We start from the raw sequence: 12,427 nt of genomic DNA, 5'->3' as shown, positions 1-12,427 counted from the left end.
CATCAATATAATTGTTCAGAGGGTGAATAGTTCTTAAAAGTTTTGCATTGAGTCAATATACCCTGAAAAAGGTGACCTGACATTGTCGTTATTGTTGACTTAAGGTCACATTTGAGACCAACCCCCACCCCGGTTTGGTACCAAGTCCACGGTGGAGGTGACATTGTGTCCCTTGAGGATGAGCAGTGGTCGTGTGATAACATGGGGGCAGGTGACGAGCTCACAGAACCTGAGCTCTGTCCCTTCATCCATGCAGACATGTGGAGGCACCTGGACACAGTGGCAGACAATGGGAGTGGACAAGAGGGCACCCGTGTGAGTGGCAACACTGGTCTTGGTCTTTATCTTTGATGTGCTTCAAAAGATTTATAAAATCTCTTGAGTGTTCGTATTTATATATCCGTAAAATTATTTGCAGGAGTCCAGCACACTTCTGTTCTTTTTGTTAAGATGTCACAGGAAACTTTGGTAATAAAACCAAGGCTTTAGTTCAAAGGTCCTAGTTAAGCCCGATGCCCTCAGAATTAGAAATGTCCTCACACTTCAGAGAGTGAAGTTTGACCTCTTTGGTCTTTCGATGCCTCCTGGGGAAGAGGACATCACCCAAAACTGGAGGGGCTGCAGGTGAAGTGTGAGGGTGAGGCTTCCTAACCTCAAGAGGCTGTTCCAACGCCCATCCTGTGTTTTTCAGAAAAGCCTTCTTCAGAGCAATGTATGTGGTGAATGTCAATCCCTCCGCACTTGGGAAACTAACTGGGCTAAGTCAGGTCCCAGAAGCCCTGTTGTAGGATCGAGAACACGTGTCATTGTTCATGATAATAGATGATGAAAGGAAAAGTGACCACAGAGAAAGTTATAATGTCTGAGGGAAACTTCCAGAAGCATAGCTTTCTGGGAGATCAAATCCTGTCTCTGTTCAGGAAGTCTCAGGTACTTTACACCTCTTTATAAATTGCAGGGACTGATGTAGATGCAGACTGGGTTGTGGTTACAAGAGATTTAATTGTGTTTCCAACCACAGTGCAGAAGGCAGTTTTTCATGGAACCAGAGCCTTTACACAGGTGCGTCCTGATTGCAGGTCTGACTTCCTTCTTTTTAGAGCATTTTCTTCATAATGCAATTGAAATTTGTATTTGCTAATTCTTTTTTGCCCATTTGAGATGCACAAGCCTCCCTAAAATTTTCTTGCCAGTGTTATGATTCAGAAACTATTTGTCACAAGGTCCTCTCCCACCCTTAACATTTAACCCTCCTGGGTGTCTGTGTCTCAGTCTCTGTGGGAGGTAGAGCCGAACTTGGGTGACGACCTTTAAAACCATGATGTAAAAAGACATCCTGAGAAGGTTTTATGAAAATTTTTATTTTTCTTATCTGTAAAGCCAAATAGCAAACAGAAACCCCTTTGATTCTCTCACTAGTTCTTAAAATTACCACCGCCTTCTGTTTCAGAGGTGCAGAGTTCTGGCTCACTGGGCTAATGCATGGTCTTGAAGAAAAGCCTTTCTGGCCTCCTTCAAGATGTGTGATGCACACTGCACTCTGACATCACCTGCTTGTTTTTACCTGATTCTGTGCTCTTGCTTTCAATTTTGTAATTATTTTTAATCGGTCTGGAATTTTCCCAGGAAGTGTGTCTAATTGTCCTTCCTCCAGCCTGAACTGGTGTCCACAGCAAAGCGTGACCTGACTGCCCAGACTGCTCTGGGCACAAGGTGGCTTTGACGTGGCCCTCATCTTAGAGCTGGGGAGAAAGGGCGGGTGTCACACTCTGCACCTCTGCAGCAGCCTCAGCATCAACGGTGCTCTCATCCTACGTATACTTGTACTCACCTTCTAGAAATACGTTTTTGGGGATCTAAACCAATCTCCTGCCATGAAACTCTGAAACTAGAGTCAACCTGCAGACCTCTGTCCCATCTGCCCCCCGCAGGTCTGTACACGAAGGCCCTGTTCTGGCCTCCTGTGACGGGAACTCAGGGAGCTCTCAGTGTCCTGGAAGCCAGATGTACTAGGCAAGAAAACTTATGTATAACAGGAGATGTGGGAGGATCAACCAAGGAGAAGAAGGAGATGAGCATCTTGTCGAATCTAAGAGTGTGAAGAGTGATGGAGGTTTGAAAGAATGGGGACACCGTGAATACGGAAGCTTTGGTTGGGAAGGGAGTTTCCATGCAGGGTGGTTGGACTGGCAATGGGATTGGGGTAGAGCCTGGGAAAGGTGGGGACTGCAGGGCAGGCTCGAGAGTGAGGGCCATATTCAAGGCCAGAGGAGTCCAGTCTCTGTCCCAACCTGGTGGAAAAACATGCTGCAGGTTCTCAGAGTGTGGTCTGAGGGCCACAGTTCCCACACAGCCTGGGAGAGGTCTGAATAGGTAAAACGCACCCTCCTTCCCTAAGACGTACCTCACCTGAGTCAGGAGATAGTCATGTTAAGGGAATGTGTGTCAGTAAGGCTGACTCGGTGTCTGGGGAGAGGCGAGAAGGAGTGTCTGACGGTGTGTGCGGTTGGGAGGCAGAACTGGTGTCTGGGATGAGATGGAATGGATACTTTTCCTTCTTTATTGTCTAGTGACAGTGTACTTTGTGTCTCTGAATGTGAGTGCCAATGATACATTTGAAGACAGGCTGAAGACAGTCTTAAGTTTACTGTCAGGCTCTCATAGTGGTAAGAGTGGTTGATTTTCACACACACACACACACACACACATGCACGCACGCACACACATGCATGCATGCACACACAACTGCCTGGTTTCCTTTCTGTGACTTTACAGCTTTCAGCTGTTCTTACAGGGTTCCTTGCTGCCCTAACCTAAAGCTTATTCCTTAGAGGAAGTTAATTATGTGAGACCTTGTTTGTGTCCTTCAATCATTTCCTTGAGGAGGAAAAAAACAAGCTATTGCGAAGGACAGCTTTCTTTTGTCCTTTTGTGCCCTAGACTGCATGCTTCCACATTAGAACACTACGTCAGTTTAATGTCTTCAGAAAGGCAAATGTTTTTAACACAAGTAGAGCTTCGATGACCACACAGGGTGACTGATTAGAAAAGTCCTAAACCACTCATCTACAATGTCTCCCTCATCTTCATTCTTTTTTTTTTTTTTATATATTAGTCTTTACCTTATCCCTTAGAGTCTTCCGCCCTTCTGAATAGTTGACATTTTCAGTCCTCTGGGCACAGTCTTCCTGACCAACCCTCCACCCCTGCTGAGCCTTTTCCCTCTGCCTGGGCCCTCAGCTACTGAGAGGCATTGACGCTTTGTGCCTCCTCCTTCAACATGGGCTCTTGAGGGTCTCAAGATCCAAGACACAGAGCCTGAGCCTTAAGGAGCTGGCTGGAAACAGAAAATGAACTCAAAAGAAGCTTACGCTTCATACATATCAGGCCCAGGGTTTGCTCTCTTGAGGCTGGGTGTTCTCAAAAGATCTAGGGTTCTTAACCTCAAACTAATTGTGTTAAAAAACTCATTTCATTTGCAATCTTGAACCTATAGACCATTTACAGTTAAGTAGTGATTATATATATGTATATGTATGCACAAACACATACTCATCATTACAAACAGAACTTTAAGTAGTTTTTAAACAGTAGAACTGAAAATCTATACCTATTGAGAAATACCAACCCATTCACTTCTCCCCTAAGCACCGAGAGTGCCAGAGAACAGGGGGAGCCCAGCTGGGTGTCCTTGTAACATACAGAAATAACTTGACTTTTGGAGCCCAGGGGGTTCTCTGTGTGGTGCTGACAGACCCAGGACCAAAGACCCAGCAGAGGCCAATCCTGGGGTGGGCGGGTCATCTGCTTGGAAGGACATGGACCTTCACAAGCCTTGCAAATGCAGACCAGCGATATCAAGCTTCCCTGAGAGCTCCAGAGATGCAGAGTCTCTGTCCTCCCCACACCTGCCAGGTCAGCACCTGCATGTTTAACAGGATCCAGAGACCTTCCCTGGGCACAGGAGAGCAGGCGGGGCTGGTCTGCATCCACATCACAAGGTATCATTCTGGCCGAGCATCTGTGTTGGCTGGGCAGCTTCAGAAGCAGCAGTTCTAAGTGTTCTAAGGGCACCATAGTCTTTACAAAGTTTCACAGGTGGTCTGAGACACAGCGGGGGAGACATTTCTATGACAAATTTTCCTGAGTTAGTCCCAGACTGATTCCTCTGAAGGGGAAAGTCAAACGTGAAAGAGAGAAAGAGCTGTGGGAGGGGCTGCTGGGCACCTGGCAGGAAGCTGTGGGAGATGCCCAGAACCTGGACACCCCCGGCTTCGTGTGCTCCTCCAAACGGGGAGTGTGTGTGTGTGTGTGTGTGTGTGTGTATTCAGAGGCCTCAGAAGTACTCAGGGAACCTAAGCATTAATGAAAACAACAACAATGACCACAACAGTAAAATGGAAAAGAAGACAGGTGTAGCAAAAATGAGGGGATGGAGATGTGGGCACAAGTCCCAGACACTGCTCCCTGCCCAGGTGACCAGGGAGGTGATCTTGCCATAAGAGGAGGCTCAACACACAGGGAGGAGGGACAGCTGATTCCACCACTCCAGACAGAAGAGCCTGTGAGTCTTACTGCTCCTCAAGCTCTTCAGTAGAGGAAGGGACCGAGCAGGCAGTAGACACATGGAGTCCCTCTCAGTCGCTGGCTATAGAAACTTTGTCCCCTGGGAAAATCTCCTGCTGCCTAGTACGTAAGAGACAATCGCTGATGGTAGAAGAAACGATGGGAGACAAAGGCTGGCTGAGATGTACTGGAAAACACAGTGCTCTGAGACGGGGCACATGGCTCAATTGGGCCTGAGGGGAGAGGGCTAGGGGGGTGCAAATACAGGGGGAAGGGAGTAAGCAACCAGAAATCCTCATGAAATGGAAGTGGTGAGGGGAAGAAAATCATCAAATACTATTCATCTCTGATCTAATTCATCACTGAGTATTGAATTTTGAAGACTGATGATAAACATAACTTATATCAGTGACACCAGGAAAAACATTAACCAGAAACAGTAAATTTCATCATTACCAGCAACCTCAGAAATAGGCAAATATACCCGAGGAGATGGAGGAACCTGGGATCACACATTGATTGATCCACAGGTATTTACAGCATACTGCAGGGTTTGGAGGTACAACATGATCAGGCAAGCCGCTGTCCACATGGTACTTAGGTTTTATGTGAAAGTGACACACAAAAAATCTAGGTTCAGAGAATCAAGATGGCAGAGTTGTGAGTGGAAGTCACACTGACCTCCTCCCAGGACCAACCTGGAATTACAAGTAAATTGTGGAGAAATCACCTGGAACAAACAACTGAACAATAGTGAGAGAGGAGCCTTGTAACCTCGCAGACAGAAGAATCGGATTTAGCGCAATCTAACTGGTAAGGAGTGTGGTAGAGACTGGAGAAGGCAGCAGGGAGAGGAGCGGCCATGGGTGGCAGGACCAGAAGCATATTGAAATGGCCAGTTGGATCCCCCTGAGAAGATAGGGGTCTAAACCAAAAATGGGGATCTCTAGTCCACTGCACCAGAGCCCAATAAGTACACAGAAAACAGCCAACTGGGAAAAGCGGCAGGGATGCTCTCTCCCAGAGACAGGTGGCTAGAGATACAAAGAACTGTTTAAAGGGCCAACATAAATTTTTATTGGCAGCCACTTAACCTGGTCTATGGCAAAGGAAGGGGCAGAATGGCCTGAGACACCTTATGAGAGACTGGGGAAGGAGGCTTTGGGGAGAGAACTGAGAGAATAACCGGACAGATCTTGGTGCTGACTCATTCTCCCATGCGGCAGCAGCCATCTTGCTCAGGCAGAGAACACTCCACCTAAGTGAGAGCAGTGTCAGAGGATCCAATAACCCCGCCCCCAGGTGGAATTCCACCCCACCCTGTGCTGTCTACGCTGCCTGCTCAGTGCAGAGTGGCAGCCACAGACAGTAGATCCCTGGCTAAAGGGGGCACAGAGAGGTCTTTAGTCACTTGATGAGAGACTGGGGATGGAGTCTTTGGGGAGAGAACGGAGAGAGTAGCCAGCAGGATCCTAGTGCGGACTCCTCCCAATACAACAGATGCATGAAAGGACCCAATAAACCTGCCCCCAGGAGGGACTCTACCCCGCCCTGAGCTGTGTCAGCCACCCGGCTGTGAGCTGAGTGAATAGATTAACAGCTGGAGGAGGCTGACAAAAACTGTAGAGTACTGGAAGTCTCGAACAGACTGCCCTGGGTTAGACAGGCTCAATATCTGACATCATCAGAGGCAGAGAGAGAAAGTAAAAACAGCAGTCTCCAACCATAGAAGTTCACAACACAAAGTCAGAAAATCAAGACAGATCACCTTAAGAAGCAGACGCAAAAGAGAGGAGTCTCACAAATAATGGGAAGACAACAAAATATGCCCCCCTCAAAGGGAATGGAGGAGTCCAGAGAAAGAGAACTAAATGAAATAGAGGCAAGTTAACTATCAGATATTCAGTTCCAAACAATGGTTCTAAGGAAGCTCAATGAACTCAGTGAGCTCAGAGAGAAATACCAAAAACTACAGGGAAACTTCGAGGAACTTACTGCAAACTATACCAGCATGAAAAAGGACATAGGAACTATCAATAAGAGAGAAGAGGAAATGAAGAATACAATTTCTGAATTGAAGAACTGAGTAGAAGGAATCAAAAGCAGCTAGATGAAGCTGAGGACTGAATCAACGAGCTGAAGGACAAGGTAGGAAAAAGCTCCCAGAAAGAGCAAGAAAAAGAAAAAAGACTCAAAAAGAATGAAGAGGCATTTAGAGAAATGCAGGACAATCTGAATTGTAATAATATCTGTATAATAGGGATACCAGAAGGAGAAGAGGATGAAGAAGGGATAGAGAACCTGTTTGAAAGAGCCATGATGGAAAACTTCCCGAATTGGAGGATAGAAAAAGTCACCCAAGTCCAGGAAGCACAGAGGGTCCCATTCAAGAGGAACTCAATGAGGCCCAGTCCAAGGCACATCATCATTAAAGTGGCAAATAGCAAAGACAAACAGAGAATCCTGAAGCAAGCCAGAGAGATAGAGGTAGTAACATATAAGGGAGCTCCAATAGGGCTAGCATCTGACTTCTCCAAAGAAACCCTGGAAGCCAGAAGGGAATGGCAAGAAATATTGCAAGTCATGAAAAGCAAAGGCCTGCAACCAAAACTGCTTACCCAACAAGGTTTTCAATTAAAATGGAAGGTGAAATAAGGAGTTTCCCAGACCACAGAAGGCTAAAAGAATACACATCCACCAAATTGAAAGTGACCAGAGGGGAGGGGGAAGGAGGACAATGGTGGAGGAGAAGGGGAAGGGACTAGACAAAGAACATGTATGAATGACCCATGGACACGGACAACAGAGTGGGAATTGACTGTGGGAGTGGGGGATGGGTGGAGGGGAGTGAAGGGGGAAAAATTGAGACAACTGTAATAGAATTAACATGAGTTATCAATAGAAAAATCTTAAGGCTTCGTGAAGTGCTTTTTAAATAGTAGTTGTCACGTAAATAGCCCCACAGCGGCATCATGTCCAATTTGTCTCTTTCATCCGCTACAGTGTCTCCAGAGCCTCAGACACTGCTGGGGAGGTTTATAATATGAGTTCGTTACACATTTACAGAATCTACTAATGTACAAGTAACGAACAGTCAAACTGTCTACTGGACACCCATACACATTTCTTATTGACTAAGAAAATACAGCAACACCCCAAAGTACCAGGATTTCGGGGGGCGCTTATGAACACTGTTCTTGTAAATCACGTCAGGGCCTCTCTGCAGCGTTCATGCCACAGGCAATTTTGGAACTGAATGAAGTTGAACATAAAAGTCCTTGACTGATAATGAAACTGAGCAGGCACCCCTCCGGGAGACTTCCTGGTCCCAGTGTCTCAACCACAGAAATGGGACTGGAGTCTTTCAAGCAGCAACAAGCTCAGCAAATGCTAATTAAAATTAGGGACAAGATAAAAACGCAAGAAAAGAGCCGATTCTGCAATAAAAACTAATCTGAGACAGGAGCCAGGGTCACAGGACCCCTAGATCTTCCTGAGCAGCTGTGGATAATATCATAACACTTGTATGGAGTTACTTTCCAGGAATTATATGGCCATGAAAGGCAGGCTGTAGGCACCATAGAATGAAACATTTCTTTTCTTTTTTTTTAAATTTTATTTTAATTTATTTTTTCAAATACATTTGTCTTTGTCTCCCCCCCACCACTTTCCCTTGCCCCCTCCCTCCTTCCCTCCCTCACCTCTTCCCCTTTGGTTTTGTCCATGAGTCCTTGCTATATGTTCATTGACTTTCCCCTTCCCTTCCTTTTCCCAGCCGCCCTCCGTCCTTATTAGCAGATACAAATGTATGTTTTAAATTTTGTGTAATAAGAAGTCAAAAGTTGATACGCTTAGATTGACAAAACAATGTCAGTATTTTAATCTGTTTGGTAATAATTAGATACTCAATGAGTTTAACTAATTCTCAGTGTAGTAGAGTTGAGTTTCCTTTTAGACCTGTTAAACCAGCCTAAGAGTAGTGGCTCTGCTGTGAAAGGAAACGTCGTTGCCTCTAAAAGGATATAGATTCTGATCCTGTATTTGGGAGCCAGAAGGCTCAGATAAATCCTTTAGAACTTCCTTCTCAACTGCCTAGAATGTACTGTGATGGAGGACCAACTCAAGGAGGAACACTCACATGGAAATGGCAAACAAATGTTTATTTGCCACTCAATTGCTATGAAATCTCCATGCAAATAGCCTGGGTTTGGTTTTGTTTTTGTGTTTTGAAGCCTCAATCCACAATGCTTTTTGGTTCTTTTTCTTCAGAATAGCATTTGTCTTAAATCCCCAATACTTCTTTGGGTAGCTATGTGTCTCACTTAACAATATTCATTCCAAATTCAATTTGTAAATTGCCTCCTGTGAATCTGTCTCTGTTAATTTAATTATTGGCTTAGCTAGAGGAATTGAAAAGATGAGAGAAAAGATATCGTTTGCATCCACAGCTAGGTGTCATGATTTCTAGTTGAAGAACGTATGAAAACATGATTGGTGTGGCTCAGCTGCTATAACATTGTCCTGCAGAGCAAAACAGTGTTGGTGGTTTGATGAGAAGTCAAGGCTCATGCCTGTCTTCAGGCTTGGTCCCCTCTCAGGGTCCACACAAGACACAGCCAACTGATGTTTCTCTCTCACATCAATGTTCCTCTCCCTCCTTTCCTCCATTCTTTTCTTTTCTCAAATAAATAATTAAACAAACATTTTTAAAAGGAATAAAAAGTAAATGAAAAACAACGTGGCAGTTGTAAGTAAAAAAGTGGAATCTTGTCAGTAGAACAGGTTGCAAGAGGCACATTGCTCAAGAGAAGAGGAGGATGTATCCTGCTCAACACAAGGTAGACAGTTCTGTTTTCTCCTCTTACATTAACAACACCAGCACAGTCCCCAAACTGGATGCAGCACTTTGTGTTGTCTGCAAGCAGGAAGACCTCAGGGCTCTAATAACCAATAACCCCCAAACGCAATGATACCATTGGAGAAATAACTCAGATTTAAAAGATCATTAAAAAAAGTAAAATGGCGGTAAGAAATCATGCCTCCAGGCTACAAGCTCTCATCCCCAATGCCACATTACTGGTCTGGCAGACAGACAGACAATACATAAAAAGACTTTATTTGTAAGTACTTACACATATGTAAAGATTTTATCCAAAGAGGTATCTATTCATGATGGCCCAAGTAGACGTCTTTTGACAGCTAATTAATTTTGGTATGCGAAATTTAAAAGAGAGAGCTGCTCTGCCATTGAACTGAATGAATGTCAAGCTCATCTTTATTGGAAGTTCGAAGCTTCCAGGAGGAGCACAGATAAATACTCTCTTTAAAAAAATATAAAAACTTTTGGACTGTGCCTGAACTGAAGAAGGCTGGTACAGCTCACAAATGCCGGCACCTCATTCCTCCTCCTGCTACAGCTCCTTCACTACATGCTTTGCTCTCGGAGGCTTTTTAAAAAAAATTTTGTCTAGAATTACCCTATTTCTTTCTTCTTTAACCTTTTTACTCTCCTTTATATCTCCTCCGCTACCACTCCAAGAAAGTGGTAGTAGAAATTTAGACAAAAAATAATATAGGAATTCTAGCCACATCCTTCAAGGAAAACAAAACAAAACAAAACAAAATCACAGCTTGTTTAAAGAAGAGGGGGAAAAGGAGAATATATATATGTGTGTGTATATATATATATATACACACACACACACATATATATACACATATATATGTGTATATATACACATATATATACACACACATATATATACACACACACATATATATATGTGTGTGTGTATATATACACACACACACACACACACACATATATATATATATTCCTAAAACTAAATCAGAATATAAAAATCTACCTAAAATTTCAAAGATTTTCTCTAGGACTGTGATGAATCTGCAAAAAAATTTAAATGAATTTTTAGGATATAAGGTCATGGCTCTTCTGACCTATGCCAATGAATGAACCTCCTGGTTTCTGGAAGGAAAGCAACAGAATTACCAATAAGTTCAATGGGAAATCCCTATAGAGAAGTCTATTCATATTAGAAAGAGATAAAGAAAACTGAAAGAAGATTTAGAAAAAGAAGAAATACAAAAACAAGCTCAGAGGACATTATGGGTTTTTCCTTTGCTCCTTACTAATAGTTGAAGAGAAATTAAAACACTACAATAGGGGAAATTCCTAAGGCCCCTGTAGGTACTGGGCCTACTTTAACTGTTCCTAACAGCATCCTATTAAGAGTAAAGCTCAGTGAAAATGGTAGGGATATCTATTCAACTAATGACTGTTCTTAAATCACAACGTGTCCACTTCCAACTATACAATGTTATGAAGCAACATATGCTCTTACTGGTCTATTCAGCCTCATTTTACCAGACAGATAGAGTTTTTTGGAAGTTCATGGCACCCACATATTTTTTTGGCAAGGGTAAATGTATATGAATACCAAAACAATTGGGAAAATAATAATTATAAAGGAACTTCCACAAGAAGGAAAAAAAGGATCTTGAGACTGAAATGTTTCTTGCAGGATGTTCCAAAGCAGATTTCGGCCCTTTCTAGCACAGATAGTGGCAAGATCAAGTCAGCCACTCCTTTTAAAATAACTATTGATAATATTTTGTCTCTACCTAATATTTGCCATTATCCTTTCACCTGGTGCACTAGCTGAAATTTAGCCCATTACACAAAATTACCTTAAGAGGAGATGTAATTTATATAGAAGCTTCTGTAATTCCCCTACCTTGCCAGTAAAGAAACCAAATAAAAAGGATGGAGACATGTACATAATGTCAGAGCTATAAATAAAATAGTGATTTCCAGATGTCCTGTGACTCCAAATCCATATACCTGCTTGTCCGCCATTTCTGTGGACTGTAAATATCTTTCAGTAATAAATTTATGTAGTGCCTTGTTTGGATTTTCAGTAAAAAGAAGTGCACAGTCAATATCTCCTTGCCTTCACTTGGGAAGACTGTCAATTTACTTGGACTGAAATACTCCAGGGATATACAGAGAGCCCCACCTATTTCTCATAGATAAGAGCTGATTTAACTAATGTTAAATTTTCTTAAGTTTTCCAATTTAATCCAGTGTGTAAACTTACTTTTATGCTCCTGGACATTACTAGTCTTAAAGAATGACACAATTTCACTCTTACAACATCTAGCAACAAAACAACATCAGATCTCAAAGGATAAGCTTGCATTTTGCTTACCCCACGTGAAATAGATTGACCATCTCATATCAAAGATGGATACTAATTAATCTTGAAAGACTCAGAGGAATCTTATTATTTCCCTCTTCCAAAATAGGGAAAGAAACTTGAAGGATCCTGGTTTTAACTAGGTTACATCACAGTTCTGTTTATAATTTTTGGAGTATTTGCATGTTCTATTGAACTCAAATTGACCTGATCTAATGCATAGAATTCCCCTTGACCCCACAAACAAAGCAAGATGTAAAATCTATAAAGAATTACCTAAAGCTCAGATTCTGACACATAGTAAGTGTAAATTTTCTAACTTTTTATACGAAAATATTTTGGAAGCTTTAACTCAAAAACACAGAGATCACCATAGACCTACGGGATATTCTTGTTGGCAGCCAGACTCAGAAGCCAAGGAGCTCTCTCCCTGAACTATAGATTTAGTCATCTGTGCTATAGATATACCAAGTAAACTGGCAGAAAAGATAGTTATGGGCTCTCCATTTTCTATGTTTTCATTCTTTTGAATCTCCATTGAATTCCCATCACACTCAACACTTCTGCAAGTTTTTTTCTTTTTCTTCCTGTTTTTAAAATCTTGATATAATAGTCTTAACACAGCAAGTTAGCAAACTTCTTTG

The sequence above is a fragment of the Pteronotus mesoamericanus genome, unplaced genomic scaffold (genome assembly GCF_021234165.1).
Source record: "Pteronotus mesoamericanus isolate MK-2021 breed Mesoamerican mustached bat unplaced genomic scaffold, CSHL_Meso_final scaffold_137, whole genome shotgun sequence".
Taxonomy (NCBI): Eukaryota; Metazoa; Chordata; class Mammalia; order Chiroptera; family Mormoopidae; genus Pteronotus; species Pteronotus mesoamericanus.
This window is presented reverse-complemented; position numbering follows the sequence as displayed.